The 17,322-nt window shown below is 47.8% G+C and overlaps 2 long non-coding RNA genes across 4 annotated transcripts in view; one reads left to right on the forward strand and one right to left on the reverse strand.

The window, feature by feature from the left end:
* The window catches only part of LOC123383211, a 103,990-nt gene that overhangs the window by 73,465 nt on the left and 13,203 nt on the right, over positions 1-17,322 (reverse strand). For both annotated transcript variants that reach the window (XR_006592716.1, XR_006592717.1), the window contains exon 2: positions 3,444-3,539. This is a non-coding gene — a long non-coding RNA (uncharacterized LOC123383211). The remainder of the gene's footprint in view (positions 1-3,443; positions 3,540-17,322) is intronic.
* LOC109496130 lies at positions 25-3,451 on the forward strand. 2 transcript variants are annotated; one of them, XR_002739631.2, is made up of 4 exons: positions 25-204; positions 554-939; positions 1,344-1,533; positions 2,032-3,451. It is a non-coding gene; the product is annotated as an uncharacterized LOC109496130 (long non-coding RNA). The 2 variants fall into 2 exon arrangements; XR_006592718.1 differs by having other exon boundaries at positions 3,175-3,451.

A 17,322-nucleotide genomic window follows, 5' to 3' on the forward strand; every position in this document is an offset into this window, starting at 1 on the left:
CTGCTGCCAGGGGAGGAGGCTCCCGCTCTAGCTGAGAGCCCTGCAAGAACATGGAGCCGTGGACGGCCCTCCTAATAGGCAGAGGGGCAGGCCGCTGTTTAAGGAGGAGAGACAGAGGGGGAGGGTGACAGAGCTAAAGCAAAGGTCACTGTTAGCTGCTTTATCTAGCCAGCTTGCTCTGAGGAGGCCGGGAGGCCATGATCTGTAAGTTCTGGTGTGTGTGTGTGTGTGTGTGTGTGCGTGCGCGTGTGTGTGCGTGTGCGCGCGCGCGCACGCACATGGCATTGTGTGTGTGTGAGAGAGAGAGAGACAGAGAGAGAGAAATAGAGAAAGAGGGAGGGAGAGAAGTCACGAGAAAGTAACTTAGGGAAACCGGCGATACTTGTCTTGAGCAACTTTTCACTAATCAAAAGTACTTTCATTCACTCCACAAATGTGAAAGGTGATTTACTTATGAATTAGATTCTTGGGGCTTTCCTGTTGGTTTGTTTAGAAGATGCGAGGGAGCGGAAACATTTGCTGGGACAATCATTTCTCCTCTGTTCCTCGCCAGGGAGAAAACAAATCCTTAGAGAAGAACGTTCTCTTCTCCTCGTTTTTCTACTCAGCCCGTGACTTCTCACCACTGCAATTGTCTTCTCTCCTGACCTTGTTCTCCACCTTGCTGCCAGTTTACCCTGTGGAATCACTGACTCAGTCAGTCAGCCTGTCCGTCGGTCAGTCCACACACATATATACCAGGTGCTAGTGTCTGGGGGTGGACGCCATTAAATAAGCAGATTATAGTTTTCACTTAGTCTAAGGAAGAGTTTTCCAACAGTCAATTCACGACTAAAAGGAGCTCGCCCTCCATGAGGGAAAAGGCGTGACTGCTTGAACCAGCAACAGCCAGCTAGGATGCTTCCGGAGGATTCTTGCATCATGCGTGGCTTGGCTAAGGTAATACCCGAGGTTCCACCCAATGCCGAGAGTCCATGATTTGCTTGTGATAATTTTTTTTTCAACGTTTATTTATTTTTGGGACAGAGAGAGACAGAGCATGAATGAGGGAGGGTCAGAGAGAGAGGGAGACACAGAATCGGAAACAGGCTCCAGGCTCTGAGCCGTCAGCCCAGAGCCCGACGCGGGGCTCGAGCTCACGGACCGCGAGATCGTGACCTGGCTGAAGTCGGACGCTTAACCGACTGCGCCACCCAGGCGCCCCATGCTTGTGATAATTTTTAATGGAACTGAATAGACACCGAGGAAAGACTGTGGTCCCTAACTTGGATTTCCCCCCTCAACTCCAAAGCGATCAAGCACCACAAAGTAAATGTTCACACTGATCTCTGCTCCCTCTCCAGCATTGGATGACTTAACCATCTGTCTAGACTGAGCCGAAGGGGTGAGAAAAAGCGCAACGTGAATTCTCTAGAGTGGAGACACCGTGGAGAGGAGACAGGGCCTGCGATGATGCTTCCTCTGATATGCCCAGGCCGTGGCTCGATTCACCCCCCCAAAAAAGGCACGCGTCCTCCTCAACCAGAACGAAAGGTAACGATCGAAAATGAGGGACCGGGTGAAAAGACAGAAAACCGAAAACAAGCAGTTTTCTAACCAGAGACCTGGCAGCTTCTCCAAATCACAGTGGGCAGAGTGAAGCGGGGTTTCACTTCAGGTCAGCTAGATTCGCTCTCACAGGCACGTTTTGCGCACTCCCACTACATGAGTCTGCCCTTTGGGGACGGGGAGACTGAGCTCCACGACTCTTCCCCGAGCAAAGGAACCTTCTTGCCTGCCCGTCCTGAATCCCCAGGCCTGTGCAGGGGGGCTTTCTTTCCGGAGCCTTCGATGCCTTCCCTGGGCCCGGTTACCATTCTCATCACGAAAGGATGCCGGCCATAGATCTCCATGATGAACATGGGGAATATAATAAGCTGTGATTTTAATAATCCTTCCAAAGATGAAGAAATTCGTGGTGGAACCCACCCTTCTCTTGACTCTGTTCGCGAATTAAGTATAAATCTGTATCTTTCCCTTTTCCTCCGTCAGAGTGCTGTTCTATAAAACTGCCGTTAATCAGGGAGAATTGACAATGGAAATGTCTGTCAGAAAGACCCTTCTTACGATTGAGACCTAGCCTGTTGTAGGAGGTGAGGTAATTTCTTCTCAAGCTTCTGGTATCCAGGGAGAAAAAGGAACAACAAAACAAGGTCTGTTAATAAAGGTGTGAGAGTCTCTGGGTATTTTCTGTTAGTCGAGAGACCTCAAGGAAGGTTAATTCTGGGCTGAAAGCAAACCTTTGTCGAGGATTTCATTTTAGAAGCTTCAAAAGACACCAGGGAGAGAGGGAGAACAAGAGGCAGGAAGAGGCATGCACAGAAAGAGGGAGAGAGATGAAGGGAGGGAGAAGCAAGAGAGCCTGGCCTTGCTGAGATGTCACAGGAGAGAGTCACAGATACAGGCTCCAGCAGTTTGATCACTGGAAAAATGTCTGTTAAGAGTGGATGCAATGGAAGAGAGAAATTTCTGGATTTATTATTTTTTTTAAAGGTGGGCCTTTGCCCCTGCTGCTCTGTTCACCTGGAATGCCCTATTCCTGTCCAGCTTTTAGCCTCTCTGTTCTAAAAGGGGCTCAGTTCAAATGCCTCCTCCTCCATGAAGACTTCCTGGGTATCTCTAGTTACATATACAGTTGCTTCGTTTTCTGTAGGTCCCTAGCAGTTTTTTTCCATTATTTTTTTTTTATATCTAGTCATGGCAAAATACACATAACATAAATTTTACCATCTTAAACATTTTTCAGCATACAGTTCAATACTGTTAAGTGTAGTTACATTGGTGTGCAGCCAATCTCCAGAACTTTTTCATCTTGCAAAACTGGAACTCGGTACCCATTAAGCATCACCACCCCGTTCCACTGACCACCACCATTCTACTTTTCATCTCAATGAATCTGACTACTTTAGGTAGTCAAATAAGTGAAAATCATATGTGAAATCATACAGTATTTGTCTTTTTGCGATTAGCTTATTTCACTTAGAATAATGTCCTTAAGGCTCATTCAAGTTAGTTGCATGTATCCGGATCTCCTTCATTTTTCAGGAATATTAATTTGATTCTATTTTTCTAATGGCATTTATGACACGCGGCCTTATTTTTAAGCAACATTTGCACATTATACCTCTCTTGCAGAATTCTAGATCTTTGGAGGACAGGGTCTGAGTCTCCACACAGTTGAGTTCCACTGTACCTATTAGCCCAGTGCTTGGCAGAGAATTGGTGCTAATTTATTGAGAAGATCACAGGACCCATGCTCTTTGTCTTGAGTGGGCTCTTTAGAGCTCCCAGTCTCTCAATAACCACATCCCGCGAAAGACTCAACAGACGTTTAAACCTTTCCATGTCATCAAGCTGAGGTGAGCAGAAAGGGATTGGCACCAACCATTTGGGGCTGCTCTTACCCCACAGCCTTGAATCAGTCCTGTGTCTTCTCTTGACTTGAGCCTTCTACTTCCTTTTGGCAGGCATCTCCTTTGGGACAGGACAGTGGGCCCAATCTTAAAAGGACAGAAAGTAGGAGTAAGAAAGAGTAAGGGGAGAAGGGAAGGGTTCACACAAGAATGCAAGCTGATAATTAGATCTAGATTTTCCATCCTGCTAACTCTCTGGTTGTGTCATCACTTTTAATACGTATCTTCTGATAAAGATGGGCTGGTAATGGGGGGCAGAGGACTGGGGGGGGGTTAATGTTAATAATCATACTAAGCGTTCTTTCCTGCCCTCTCCCCCAGGTTGTCACTGGAGAAGACAGCTTTTTTTCCAACTCAGGAAGAGCAAGGGAAGCCTTGCTACAATTTGATTTGGGAGGTTGGAGAACTAAATGCAGCTTTATGTTTGGTCTATAATAGCTATTTTTAGAGTTACTTTAGTTAGCTTGTCTTAAAGCCCTGCCTTTCCCTTTGTCCTTCCACTGTCATTTGTACGAGGGGATCATGGAACAAACACAGGCATTGAGTCCAGCAGTCTTGGGTTCTACCGGCGATATAAACTGGGGTGGGCCAATTCACCTCACTGAACCTCAGTTTCCTTACCTGTAAAGTGGGGGAGAAATACCCCCCTCCCTCCCCAGGCTTTCCTGACGATTCAATAAGGCCATGAATATTAACTGCCCGGTCTGGCATACAACAGTTGGATAATACATGTGAATTTCCTTCCCTTTTCCTGAGTTGACCTGATGTCCCTCTTTTCCAGGCTGTGGCTGACTTGGCTCCATTTGGATCCTTGACTCCACATAAGCCACATTCGCTGCACTGGTTTTGTCTCTTTCTTAGCAGCCCGTGACCCCCAAGGAAACCCTATGGCAGCTCCTCCTGTTTTGCGATGCCTGGATCATCAGAGAAGAGTATTTTGGTGTGGGATAAGGCTCTGTTCAGGCCTAATAGAACCTTGTTGGGAGATGGAGTTTTCAACCCTACACGGGAAATCACAGAAGAACAGACCACCACGGTTCAATTTATTTGCCAAATGATTTATCTCCATGGTAGGCAGCAGGCTCTGTGTTTGTATGTTGCTTGGAGTGCTGGAGCCTACCTACAGAAGGCCCTTTATTTTTTTTTTGACCCACGTCACCTTTATTAGCAAAGCCTAGTCCTAAAGGTCAGCAAACGGGTAGGAGCTCAGCCAGCCCAGAACAAGCAGAAATATGAAAGCAGTTTCTGCCAGAGTCTAACAGAGCCGGTAGCCTTGTTGACCCAGAATGCCAAAACCAATGGCCTGTTGTTGAGAAGTACACGGAATGTGTTTGAGTTACCTTGGTCCTTCTCATTTAGGTGTCATTGCATTTATCTGGAGCACAAAAGAGCTGTACTTTGTCACTTTCTCCCATAAAACTCTCCCCCCCCCCCCCCCGCACTTCAGAGAAGAAAACAACTACTTCCGACAAGGTGGCGGTAATCAAGGCGTCCGGGAAGTACCATTGGAGTCTGGCCTTAAAAGATGGGTAGGATTGGAAAATGTAAAGATTTGGAAGCAGGCCTTTCTGGTGGAAAGAACAGCAGCGACAAAACATAGAAGTGGAAACTTGTAGTGGCATTGCTGGAGAATTATTGGGAGACTAAGCTATACAGAAGGAATAATAAAAATAGGTAATATTAAACACTGTGCTAGACATTTCCTAAGACGGTCTTTAGTCTCCGCCTTCTGATCTTTATGCTCTGTGCGACTTCTCTCCTTGAGTATGGATTGGATCTATTGACCTAATGAATAGAATGAGTAGAATGTCTCTGAAGTAATGGGGTACCTTCTGAGATTAGACTATTCAAAGACCGTGGCTTTTTTCTTGAACACTTTCTCCTTTGCTGTTGCTTTCTCTTGGGTTGGGTGGCCCGAAGAAAGCCAGCTGCTATGTCATGAGGCAGTCCCGTGTAGAGGACCACGTGCTGAGGGACCGAGGCCTGCTAACGACCATGTTAGTGAGCTTGGGTGTGTCCCTTCCCTGCTGCGGCCCAGCCTGCAGATGAGACCTCTTTGCCAACCGCTTGACTATAATCTCTTGAGTGACCCTGAGGCAAAAGCATCCAGCTAAGCTCTGCCCAGTTTCCTGACCCACAGAAGCTGTGGGTAGAAAATGTTTATTGTGGGGTGCCTGGGTGGCTCCGTCAGTCAAGCGTCCAACCTCAGCTCAGGTCATGATCTCACGGTTCATGAGTTCGAGCCCCGAGTCAGGCTCTGTGCTGACAGCTCAGAGCCTGGAGCCTGCTTCAGATTCTGTGTCTCCCTCTCTCTCTGGCCCTCCCCTGCTCGTGCTCTTTCTCTTTCTCTCTCAAAAATAAATAAATATTAAAATAATAAAATAAAATAAAATAAAATAAGGAAAATGTTTGTTGTTTGAAGTAACTAAGTCTGGGGGTAATTTGTTATGCAGCAACAGATAACCAATACAAGCACTTACTCTAATGTACCAGATGCTGTGATACGTACTTCCTATGTCTGCCACCATTTAATCAACATTAGGTGAGTATCCTCGTCCCAATTTTTTCCAGTTGAGAAAACCAAGCTTTAGACATCTACCCAATGCCTGTTACACATCTAGTAAGTGCACAAGCTGAGACTCAAACCGGGCTGCCTTATTCCTGGGTGTGTCCTCTTAACTTGGACACTCTATATTCTACAGTTTGGTTCACTCCCTCTTCGCTCCACGTCCCCCAAGGTCTGTTGGCAACATGGTCCTCGTGCCTCGTCAGAGCCTGGAAGGAAACTTGGGACTTTCTCTGGAGTTTTTTGAACAGAATCTCCCTATGTCCAGTTGTCTCTGACAGGCTGTGCCAGGTACTTGCAGCTCCAACCATTATGACAGCAGTGACCTCCCAGCCCCCAGGACCCCATCTTCTTCCTCCTTATCTCCTTGCCACTCCTTGCCCTGGGCACCACCTGTGGTTTTGGAAGTCAAAGCCTGTAGGGCTACCGTTGGGTGGCATAGTGGGCCCCTTTCTCCTGCCCTGGGCTGGAGGTTGTTTCCCGGGAGACCATATCATATTCTTCAGGACCCGACAAATACAACTTTTCCACTTCCTTCTATCACAGGGCGAGAAAGACCCAGAGAGTCCTGCTCCTACTCCAGAAGATGAGGACTCTAACCCTGCGGGTCCTTCTCTAGTCTCTGGTAAACAAGTAGAAACTCTGCCCCGTCTAACTCTGCTTCCTCCACGGTTTCATTGGACACTGGTTTATTTCAGGGTGTTCCTAGGAGATTTATACTCAACACTCCTCGTCAGTCACATGTGGTGGTCTCTCCCTGGGCCTTTGCAGGGAGGCAGTGATGCAGATGTGTGGGCTGCCCCATCCTGGGTCCTGAGTAACCACGCTATTCCTTCTCATCACGGTATCTATTGCCAATTTAGTGAGCTCTTTGATACACTGAGTCTCAAGAGGTCCACAGATGAATGATTACCTTTGGCTAATATGAAAAACAAACCAACTAATCAAACAGAAACTTAAGAGTTAGGAATGACCTTTCATGACTGATAAGCCAGTCTTCACTGTTGATCTGCTACTACGTTTTGCTGTACTCTGTGTATCAGTTCATAAGCTCAAAGGAAGCCACTGCTCAGAAAATTACCTCCAACCCCCTGGACTTTATACCTTAGTTCCCTGTTAATCCTTGATGGAAAGCAGGGCCCTAGGCTTCAAAAGAACTTACAATGGGTAACTAAAGTCCAAAGGCAATCTCTCCCCGGTGGCAGGAGAACTGGGCTCTCAACCCAGCTCTACCACCTGTTTTCCAGAGGATCCTGGGGGGTTCACCTCACCTCTGTGAACCTGTTTCCTTGTATGCCACACCAGGAGGGTGGGGCAGGCCACCTCCAAGATCTCTTCTAGTCTTCTAGAAGGTTTTATGGGCTGGCCTCTGAACAGGGCACCCCGCCCCCACTCTGTCTCCCTTTCCTCTGCTCAGATGGGCTCCCCAGTTCCGCTGGCTCTCGAAGTAGTACCCGTTTGTCCGGAACAAGGTCTCACAGAAGAGTATAGGAGCAATCTTTTGGCTCTCTGGAACATTCTTAAAATTTTTTTTTTTTAACATTTATTTTTGAGAGAGAGACAGAGCATGAATGGGGGGAGGGCCAGAGAGAGAGGGAGACACAGAATCTGAAGCAGGCTCCAGGCTCTGAGCTGTCAGCACAGAGCCTGACGTGGGGCTCGAACTCACGGACCGTGAGATCGTGACCTGAGCGAAGTCGGACGCTCAACCGACTGAGCCACCCAGGTGCCCCACTGGAACATTCTTAACAAGGCGGGAGCTTCCTTTCAGAAACGTCACGTACGGTCTCCAAACACCTGCGGCGGCTCATTCCCCACTCCTTGGGAGGTGAGGAAAGGGAGGAACAGTAACGAAAAAATAGCCAGCCCCTTCCTCCCAGGATTAGGGCACCAGGCTGGAGGCCTGCACAGCCCTGTGATTAGGCTCCGTTTTACAGAGGTGGAAAACCAGGGGATGCTAGACTTGAGGCTCAAATTCAAGTACATGCCAAAGGAGACGCTAAAGAATCCATAAATATTTATTAGAGTCAAAAGGTCCTCAGTGGATCATCATCTGAGTTGGCTTTCAGGCAGTTTATCAAGCAGAGAAGTAAAATGATTTGCTCAAAGTCATACAGCTTGAGAATGCATTTGATTCACATTATGCAGTCAGACACCTTTCTCTAGGAGGACTGACTCAGAACCCTTTTAGAATCAGTTCAAGGACATATGGGTTGGAGGCAGCCAGTTACTCTGCCTTCCCTCTCTTTCCTAGCAGGACTTCTCCCACTTTCTAAAGGATGTTCTTTGGCCTCCCACACCACAGACTCGCCTGATATCAAAGGGCCACGTGTAAACACCCTTCCTTCTGTCTTATCAAAATCCCTCTTGCCTGGGTTTATCAGAAGTGACTCACTCCCTGGAGCCCTTTGCACGGATCTGGGCTGGGGCTGCAGGGCTGAGAGGTACCAGCCTCTCTGCCCACTTCGGAGAAGGGCCTCTTAAACCTCCACTCTTCTCCATCTGCCCCAGCTGGGAGCCCTGCCACCCGCATGTAGGGGAGCTTGGCCCCAGACGCCACTCCTGGCCTTTCTCACAAAACCCTTGCAAGCGGGGGGGGGGGGGGGGGGGGGGCCCTTGATCCTGAGTGACATAGGGGCACAGGATCCTGAGTGACATAGGAACCAGGGCTGATGGCTGTGGGAAAGAAGGCAAATGCTCCGAAACGTGAGGCGAATGGCGGGTACCCCACCCTGAGGCCGGGTACTCAAGGAGAGCTTCCTTTCCTGCGGGAAACGTTAGCTCTTCCCTGGCCCTTCCAGTCCAGCAGGAAGGGGGAGACATCCCATGAAGACATGGCAGCTGTGACCATCGCTGCAAAGAAGAGGTTCGCGGGAGCCTCAGGGGAGGAGTGACCGATCTGAGAGGCCAAGCCAGGCGTTCCTGAGGAAGTGGTGTTTGAGAGGACTCCAGAAGGGGCACAAGCAGGGAGGGGGGTGTCTGGCCGGACAGAGGGCAGGGCGTGATGAGGAAACTGCAGGGAATGGAAGGGGGCCCCGTGTGGCCCAGGGCGGAGTGTGGAGGGCGGGGGTGGGGGGGACAGAGGCAGGATTCAGGGCTGCAGGGGAAGGTTGTGTGTGTCAGCCTCTTTCAGTCTTGTCTTTGTGCTGCAGGTGGCGGGGAAGCCTGTAGAGGGACCGTAGAAGGGACTGGCGTTCAGGGGACACTGGCTATGTATGTGGGCACCCAGCCCAGGGAAAGCCAAGAGCCCAGAGGCCTCTTCACCCTCTGGTTCAAGCAGTGTCAGTGGGTATGAGTGTCCCCAGGCTCGGGGACCAGGGAGGACATGGTGGAGTCGAAGGTAGGGTGGGGTCGGAGGCCAGCAGAGTGGGCGCTCAGTGTCACCTTCCCAACCCTGGCCAAGCGAAGCTCAGGTCCCTCTGGGGGTGGTCTCCTCCAGATGCTGCCCTTCCCCCACCCCCTGGAGCTCAGTGCGCACCCTGGGCGTCTGCGCGCCTCCTCTGCCTGGCTTACACCCCAGGTGCTGTGAGTCACCTGCGTGGTGAGTCAGGGGTAGAGGTGGGACCGTGAGCCCCGGGGAGGCTGGCGAGGCAGGTGGGCGCAGCCCCGCCCCCACGGCCGCACCCCCACCCCAGCTCTTCAGAGGAACCCTTCGGTCCCATCCGCTGCAGGAGGCTTCTTCCCAGCTCCCTCTCCCCCACGCCCACCTCCCTCCGCCACCGGCTACCCGCCACCGTCACCATGGTGACGCCAGCTCCCGAGGCAACTCCGCGATCAGATCAGATCCGCGGGAGTCGAAGCAGGGGGAGGGCGGCTGGTCTCATTAGTCGTCCTATTGAACTGGGTGCTTTTCTTTTTTTTTTTTTTTTTTTTTAATTTTTTTTTCAACGTTTATTTATTTTTGGGACAGAGAGAGACAGAGCATGAAGGGGGGAGGGGCAGAGAGAGAGGGAGACACAGAATCGGAAACAGGCTCCAGGCTCTGAGCCATCAGCCCAGAGCCTGATGCGGGGCTCGAACTCACGGACCGCGAGATCGTGACCTGGCTGAAGTCGGACGCTTAACCGACTGCGCCACCCAGGCGCCCCTGAACTGGGTGCTTTTCAAATCAGCTCCCGGCTGCACGCGGCAGATCCAAGGTCTGCTCACCTGAAGGGCTCACCTCAAACACAAGAGGCGAACGGCTGAACGGAACATGTATTCCATGGGGACTTGTTTGCACCAGGAGACGATGCACCCCAGCTTTTAAGCGCTGAAGCATACTAGTGTGCGGGTCGGGGCTGATACCCAAGATTTAAGGGCCACTCGCTGGGTGACTTGAGGTGGACTCGTAAGGCTTTGGTTGTGAGAGGCAACTGGGGGCCACCCAGACTGGATTCAAATCCTCACCCTGCCACTTATCGAAGGGATACAATGGGCCAAGTTACTGAAGCTTGCCGGGCCTCAGTTTCCTCTTGGGTAAATGGGGGATAATCACACTCACTTTGTAGGTTGTAGTGAGGATTAAAGGTAAGTTATGCAAAGTGGCACATAGCCCTACGAAAAATGGCCGTTGTTGTTGCGGCTGTTACTATCCTTAGAGTTTCGAGCCCTTCCAGATGCTGCACAGAGGCTTGTTGATTTGAGATTGACACAAAAGGCAGGTTTTCCCAGCAGTGACTTCTGGGCTGCCAGGACCATCAGTTTCAAGATGGTGGGTAGAGCAAGTTCCGACCTCTCCTCAAAGGTTGCAATGTTCATAGCAGCACTCTCAACAATAGCCAAATTATGGAAAGAGCCTAAATGTCCATCAACTGATGAATGGATAAAGAAATTGTGGTTTATATACACAATGGAATATTAGGTGGCAATGAGAAAAAATGAAATATGGCCTTTTGTAGCAACGTGGATGGAACTGGAGAGTGTGATGCTAAGTGAAATAAGCCATACAGAGAAAGACAGATACCATATGGTTTCACTCTTATGTGGACCCTGAGAAACTTAACAGGAACCCATGGGGGAGGGGAAGGAAAAAAAAAACAGGTTAGAGTGGGAGAGAGCCAAAGCATAAGAGACTCTTAAAAACTGAGAACAAACTGAGGGTTGATGAGGGGTGGGAGGGAGGAGAGGGTGGGTGATGGGTATTGAGGAGGGCACCTTTTGGGATGAGCACTGGGTGTTGTATGGAAACCAATTTGTCAATAAATTTCATATATATATAAAAAAAAGGTTTCTTACATGATGGGAGACATAATGTAACCTTGAACTGCAGTGTATAAAGACATTGGACCGGTGAAGGAATTGGCAGGAAGGAGGAAAGTCCAAACGGAGTGCCGGGGGGCAGGGTAACACAGCTCAAAGAGGGGTAAGTTTCTACTGTTCCATAGAACCTTGACAAGCCTATAAAAGGGGATGGTGTGGGGCCTGAAAAGAGAGAGATTATTTAGAAATATTTGTAAGAGACAGATAGACTTGCAGGTCCCAACCCCGACTCCCCCTCCTGCCTGGGACAGGAGAGTTATTTTCCAGAAAAACTGAATCAGAGAGACTTTGTGCTACCGACATCAGATACAGAGGGAAGCTGGGGTCAGGTGAAAGTTTGCATACTAAGTGAGCCCTTCTCCCCTGCCTCTTCCCCCTCCTTGCCTAAGACCGACAAGGGCAGGAGATTGAAAGATTCTTTCCTGCAGAAACCAACCCAACCCAGGAAAAAGACCTATACATGTTGACATTTGGAGGCTCCTGGTGAAAAAGTCATTGCCTACCTGAGCACCCTACAATAAATCCCATCCATGTATACAGAACTTCCATCAGCTCTTTAGGGCCTCTTCCTTAGATCCAGTCCGAGCGGCAGTCAACAATCACCACAGAGGAAAGCATCCAACGTGACAGAGAATACAACAATCAAACAGGAAGACAAAAGGATCTATGAAGGAAGCAGAAATGATGAATGAGCAGCAGACACTGAAAATAAAGTCTATTTGATATCTTTAGAGGCAGAGGAGAAAATGCTGCATCCATAGGATGTGATGAAAAAGGGATAATCAAAGCAAGAAAGAGTGTTTGGAAATCAGAAATACGAAATGAAAATTTCAAAAATTCTGCACCAGCATTGGAAGATAGAGCTACAGAAATTTCCCTGAAAGCAAACAAAAGAACAGTAATATGAGTAAGAAAGAGAATTAGAGGAGTAATTCAGAAGGGTCGACACCCAGTAAAAGTAGTTTCAGAAAGAGGATGGAGAAAAGTGATGGTAAGGAAATTATCAAGGAAATAATACAAAAAGATGCTCTGGAACTGAAGGACACGAGTCTTGTCTAACACGCCTAGCACAGGAGTTGAAAACGGACCTAGACCAAGATACCCCATTGTGACACCGCAGAACTCTAGGGTTGATAATTCCTTTATATTTTGCATTTGATTTATCTAGGGATAAAAAGGCCTTAAGAGTTTTCAAAGAGAAAACTAAAAAGTTACATATAAAAGATCAAGGGTCAGAACAGGATTGGACTTCTCAATAGTAGCATTGGAAGTAAGAAGACATTGGAAAAATACTTTCGTTATCCCAAGGGAAAATTATTTTCAGCCTAGATTTCTATTCCCAGCCACACTATTGAATAAGTATGAGGACAAAACAAGGACATTTTCAAACACGCAAAATACAAATAAGTTTACATCTGATGTACCCTTTCTTGGGAAGCCAATGAAAGGTGCTCCATGATGAGGGAGTAACCAAGAAAGAGGAAGAAGGCTTGTGATCCAACAATGCAGAGGGGAAAGGGAATTTCCAAGATGCGGGTGAAGGAAAGTCCCAGAATGACAGTGGTGGGGCAGGCCTAGGAACCAACCAGTTTAGATTAGAGAAGAACATTGAGAACTCCAACAAAAATTTCTCTAGGAAATTCTGATTATTGATAGATTTGAGATCTAAAAAGGCTTGTATAATGAATCAGTTTGCAGAGCTGTTGGAACTATGGAAAGACTTAGATATTTAAGGAAACAAAACAAATGCAAAATAAAAGGAATTATCAACTCCAGAAAGAAGAAAACGTTGAGAAAAACAAAACAAAATCTCCGTTCACTACTTGGCTCAGTAATGAACAATGTTTATTTTACATAATCATAATAATGAAAACACTGTGTGTGGATTGAACCAAAAAGTAATAAACAATTATGTTGGGAGGAGAGAAAGCACAGGAAGGGGAGGGGTGAATGATTTAAAACGTTCACTTACTATAGTGGAAAATATTTAAAATAAATGACTCAAGAGAGAGAGAACTACGTGTGCCTGTTATCCAAAAACATGAATGTAAATACCAAAAAAGGAAGAAAAAAAAAAAGCTATGAATGTTGCAAGTGGTTGCCTCTGGGGAACAAAAGAAAGATGAGATAGGAAGGAGGTCAAGGGACTTTCACAGATGGTGTATTTTGATAAAATATAAATAAAAATTAAAAATCCAAAAAAGGAAAGAAGACTGGACCTGTGTTGGTCCAATGATGGCTTTACAAACGCACACCTTCAAATCCCTCAGTGATAAAGTCAGCAAAGACAAAGTGTCAGGTATATGCATTGCGTTAGGAGAATTTCTGGAACTGGGACCGTTTATTCCTACTAATATGAAAACACCAACAGTAACAACTAGCGATCGTGTCCATAGGCTTTCAAGACACCTTAGCAAGTTTGCTACCATGTTATCCTATGCTTTCAAGGAAAACACTGAAACTCAGGATTTAATGGAAGTCATTGATACAGTAAGTGGTAGAGGCAGGACCTGAAGCCAAGTCCTCTGTGGTGGATTATATTTTCAAAGATGGACTAATCCCTCATGCTCTTCTTCCACTCCTCCACCAAAAGATGGAGTCTATTTCTCCACCCCCTTGAGACTGGGCAGGTCTTGCATCAGCTTTGACCTATATAATGCCGTGAGTGAGTTTGGGTGACTTCTCAGTCTAGATCATTAGAAGATTTGCAGCTCTTGCTTTGGTCTTGTGGGATATTCCCTCCGGCACACTCTCTCTTGGAAAGCAGCCTCATCCTAGGAGAAGCCTAAGCCACATGGAGAGGCCATGTGGGCACTTCAACTGCCATCAACTGCCAACCGTGTGAGTGAGCTGCCATCTTGGACCTCCAGCCCATGTGAACCTTCATCTGACTCCAGGTCACTATCTGACTACAACTGCATGAGAGATGCCAAGTGAAACCACCCAGCTGGCATGTCAACCCATGGAACTGTGAAAGAGAATAATTAAGACTATTATGTGATGTCATGAAGTTTTAGGGTGATCTGTTACATGGCAATAGGTCACTGAAACATTGCTTAACACCAAGGTCCTTATTCTTTCCTGGATACCACCCTATGGGCATTTCTCAGCAGAGACATTGAAATTTGGGTGGGAGAATTTTTTTGTAAGAATTTTTTAAGTTTTCCCTGCACACTGTGGGCCCTTAGCACCCCTGGCTTTTGTCCATGAATCTGATACCCCTCCCCCAATGTCATGGTGATAACAAAGAATGCCTTCACAGTTTCCCAAGGGGCTCCTAAGAATAACATCCCCAGGTGAGATCTCCAGGTAGACAGAGCCACCTTGAGATGGTTTAAAGCTGAATTCCACACAAATGGAAAAGAGAAGTCACTTCTGTCAGTGGGAACGGACAGAAAGGGAAAGCGTGCGGGATAATAGCTCCCACAGTCCAACTGCAGAGTCTCCATGGCCCTACCTCTGACATCTAAGTTGCTGGTTTTTTGGCCTGAGCTCCCTAAGCCTTGCAAACTGTTTGGTGGTAACCATGCCCACAGGGGGAAAGGGTGTGGGAGGTACAGAACCATGGAGCATTCATCTGGGAGGGAAGGGAGAGATCATTTAGTGCAGCCACTCACCTTACCGTCTACTGAAGCCAGAATGGGGAATGTGCACCGGGACTATACCCCAGGACCTCCCCCCCCCACCCCCAAGCCGCATGCTCTTCCTACCACTCAGACAAGGAAATGCTTGTGATTGAGGTTATTTAGATGGCGAAGTGGATAAATTTACTTTGGGCACACAGAATACAGCTGTCCAAGTTAGCCTCACATGACCGCCGGTTGGACAAGTTTTCCAGGGGCTGCTGTAACAAAGTACCACAACCTGAGCGACTTAACAGAAATGCATTGTTTCACTGTCCTGGGGCCTGGAAGTTCGCGATCAAGGCGTCGGCAGGGTTGGTTCCTTCTGGGGGATGCACAAGAAACTCTGCGTCATATCCTCCTCTAGCTTCTGGCGGCTTGCCCGCCATCTTTTGCGTTCCTCCGTCTTCGTCTTCACAATGGCATTGTACCTGCCTGCATCTGTCTCCAAATTTCCCCTTTTTGTAAGGACACCAGTCACACTGGATTGGAGCCCACGCTGCATTAGTATAACCTCAACTTACTTCTGGAAGAACTCTATTTCGCATTCTGGGGCTGGGACTTCAGCATACGGATTTGAGGGTGGGGTACAACTCACCCCATACAAAAGTTGCATGTCACATGCTTTCTGTTTCTCATGTAAAGTGTCACTTTGGATTTCCGAAGTTTGCGTCTCGCTTTGACTCTTGGCCTCACACTGTACAAGGCAGATTTTTCACTTGAAAATATCTGATCAGCCCGCCCGAGCCCGGGATCTGTCTCTCTTCCTGAGAGAACGTGTTGCGGCCTGAGAGCCGCTGCGGCAACTACAGAAAGTCTTTGACGGGGCCTCTAATCTGCTTCCGTGGCACACCTGTGACAGGTGTGACCTAGGTGTGAGTCACGTTTTGCCTTCAGAAGGCTCTGAAAGAATGAAGTTAGCTGGCTGAAGACACCTGGGAAGTACAGCCACCTGAGCATGGGGAGCCTTCCAGCTTTAGAAGCACAAAGTCTTTAAGACACACAATGGGACGAGACAGAATATGGGGAAAGCCTGGTGTCACTGCAAGTCAGGGAGAAACGTTCAGTCATCTATTTATTCATACGTTCCTTCAACATGTTCTCAGTGAGCAAGCACCCAGTATGAGCCAGGCGCTGTGAAATTCAAAATCCGGTGGGGAAGAAAAGTAAACATACAAGCAATTCTGACTGCGATAAATAACATGGAGGAAACAGTGTGCAATAGTAAGGAACAGCAAGGACGTCGACTTTTAACGGTGGCCAAAGAGCCCCCGTAAGGGGGTAGCCATGGAGACCTGGAAGATTCAGGCAAGGATGCAGGAACAGCTTGTGCAAAGGGCCTGAGTTGCTGATGGACTTGGAACTTTTCAGGAACTGAAAAGAAGCAGATGTGCCCTGGAACAAAGATATGCCTCCGGCAGAGGCAAGAGATGAGGCTGGAGAGTAGGGTGTGGGCCAGGACCGGGATGGGATTTCACACAGACACTGTGCAAAGCCACCACGGAGTTTTAAGTAAGAGAGTGAGAGGGGTGCCTGGGTGGCCCAGTCTGTTGAGTGTCCGACTTCGGCTCAGGTCATGATCTCACAGCTCGTGGGTTCAAGCCCCGCGTCGGGCTCTGTGCTGACAGCTCAGAGCCTGGAGCCTGCTTCGGATTCTGTGCCTCCCTCTCTCTCTGCCCCTAACCCACTCGCATTCTGTCTGTGTCTCTCTCAAAAATCAATAAACATTAAAAAAAATTCTAGGGGCGTCCTGGGTGGCTCAGTTGGTTAAGCATCTGACTTCGACTCAGGTCATGATCTCATGGTTCATGAGTTCGAGCCCCACGTCGGGCCCTGTGCTGACAGCTCAGAGCCTGGAGCCTGCTTTGGATTCTGTGTCTCCCTCTCTCTCTGCCCCTCCCCTGCTCGCACTCTGTCTCTCTCTCTCTCTCAAGATAAATAAACATTAAAAAAAAATAAAAATAAAAAAAGAGTGAGATGATTTGATTTCTTTGTTTTTTAAATCATTCTCTCAGATTGGCAAAGATTAAGGTTTGAAAACACATGGGGTTGGCAAAGGTGTGAGGAAACAGACAATCTCATAGCTTGCTGGTGGAGTTATACGTTTGTAGAGGAGCAACTTGGCAATATTTATCAAAATCAAAAATGCACTACTTTGACTCAGCGACTTTGTTTCCATGAATTTATCCTGTATATGTAATGCTTGAAAATCATCATATACTAGATTATTCAGTTTTGGCATCGTATGACTACAAAAGATAAAAAAAAGACCCTAGATATCGGTAAGTGACTGATAACCCATCAATATCAACAAATAAGGGCTTGGCTGAGCAAATGGTGGTCATTCACACGGCATAATGCTGGACAACTGTAGGGATCAGGGACCTCTTTATGTACTGATGGGGGCCAGTTTCTGAAATATACAGATAGTCCATTTTAA

Source organism: Felis catus, chromosome F2 (assembly GCF_018350175.1).
Source record: "Felis catus isolate Fca126 chromosome F2, F.catus_Fca126_mat1.0, whole genome shotgun sequence".
Lineage (NCBI taxonomy): Eukaryota > Metazoa > Chordata > Mammalia > Carnivora > Felidae > Felis > Felis catus.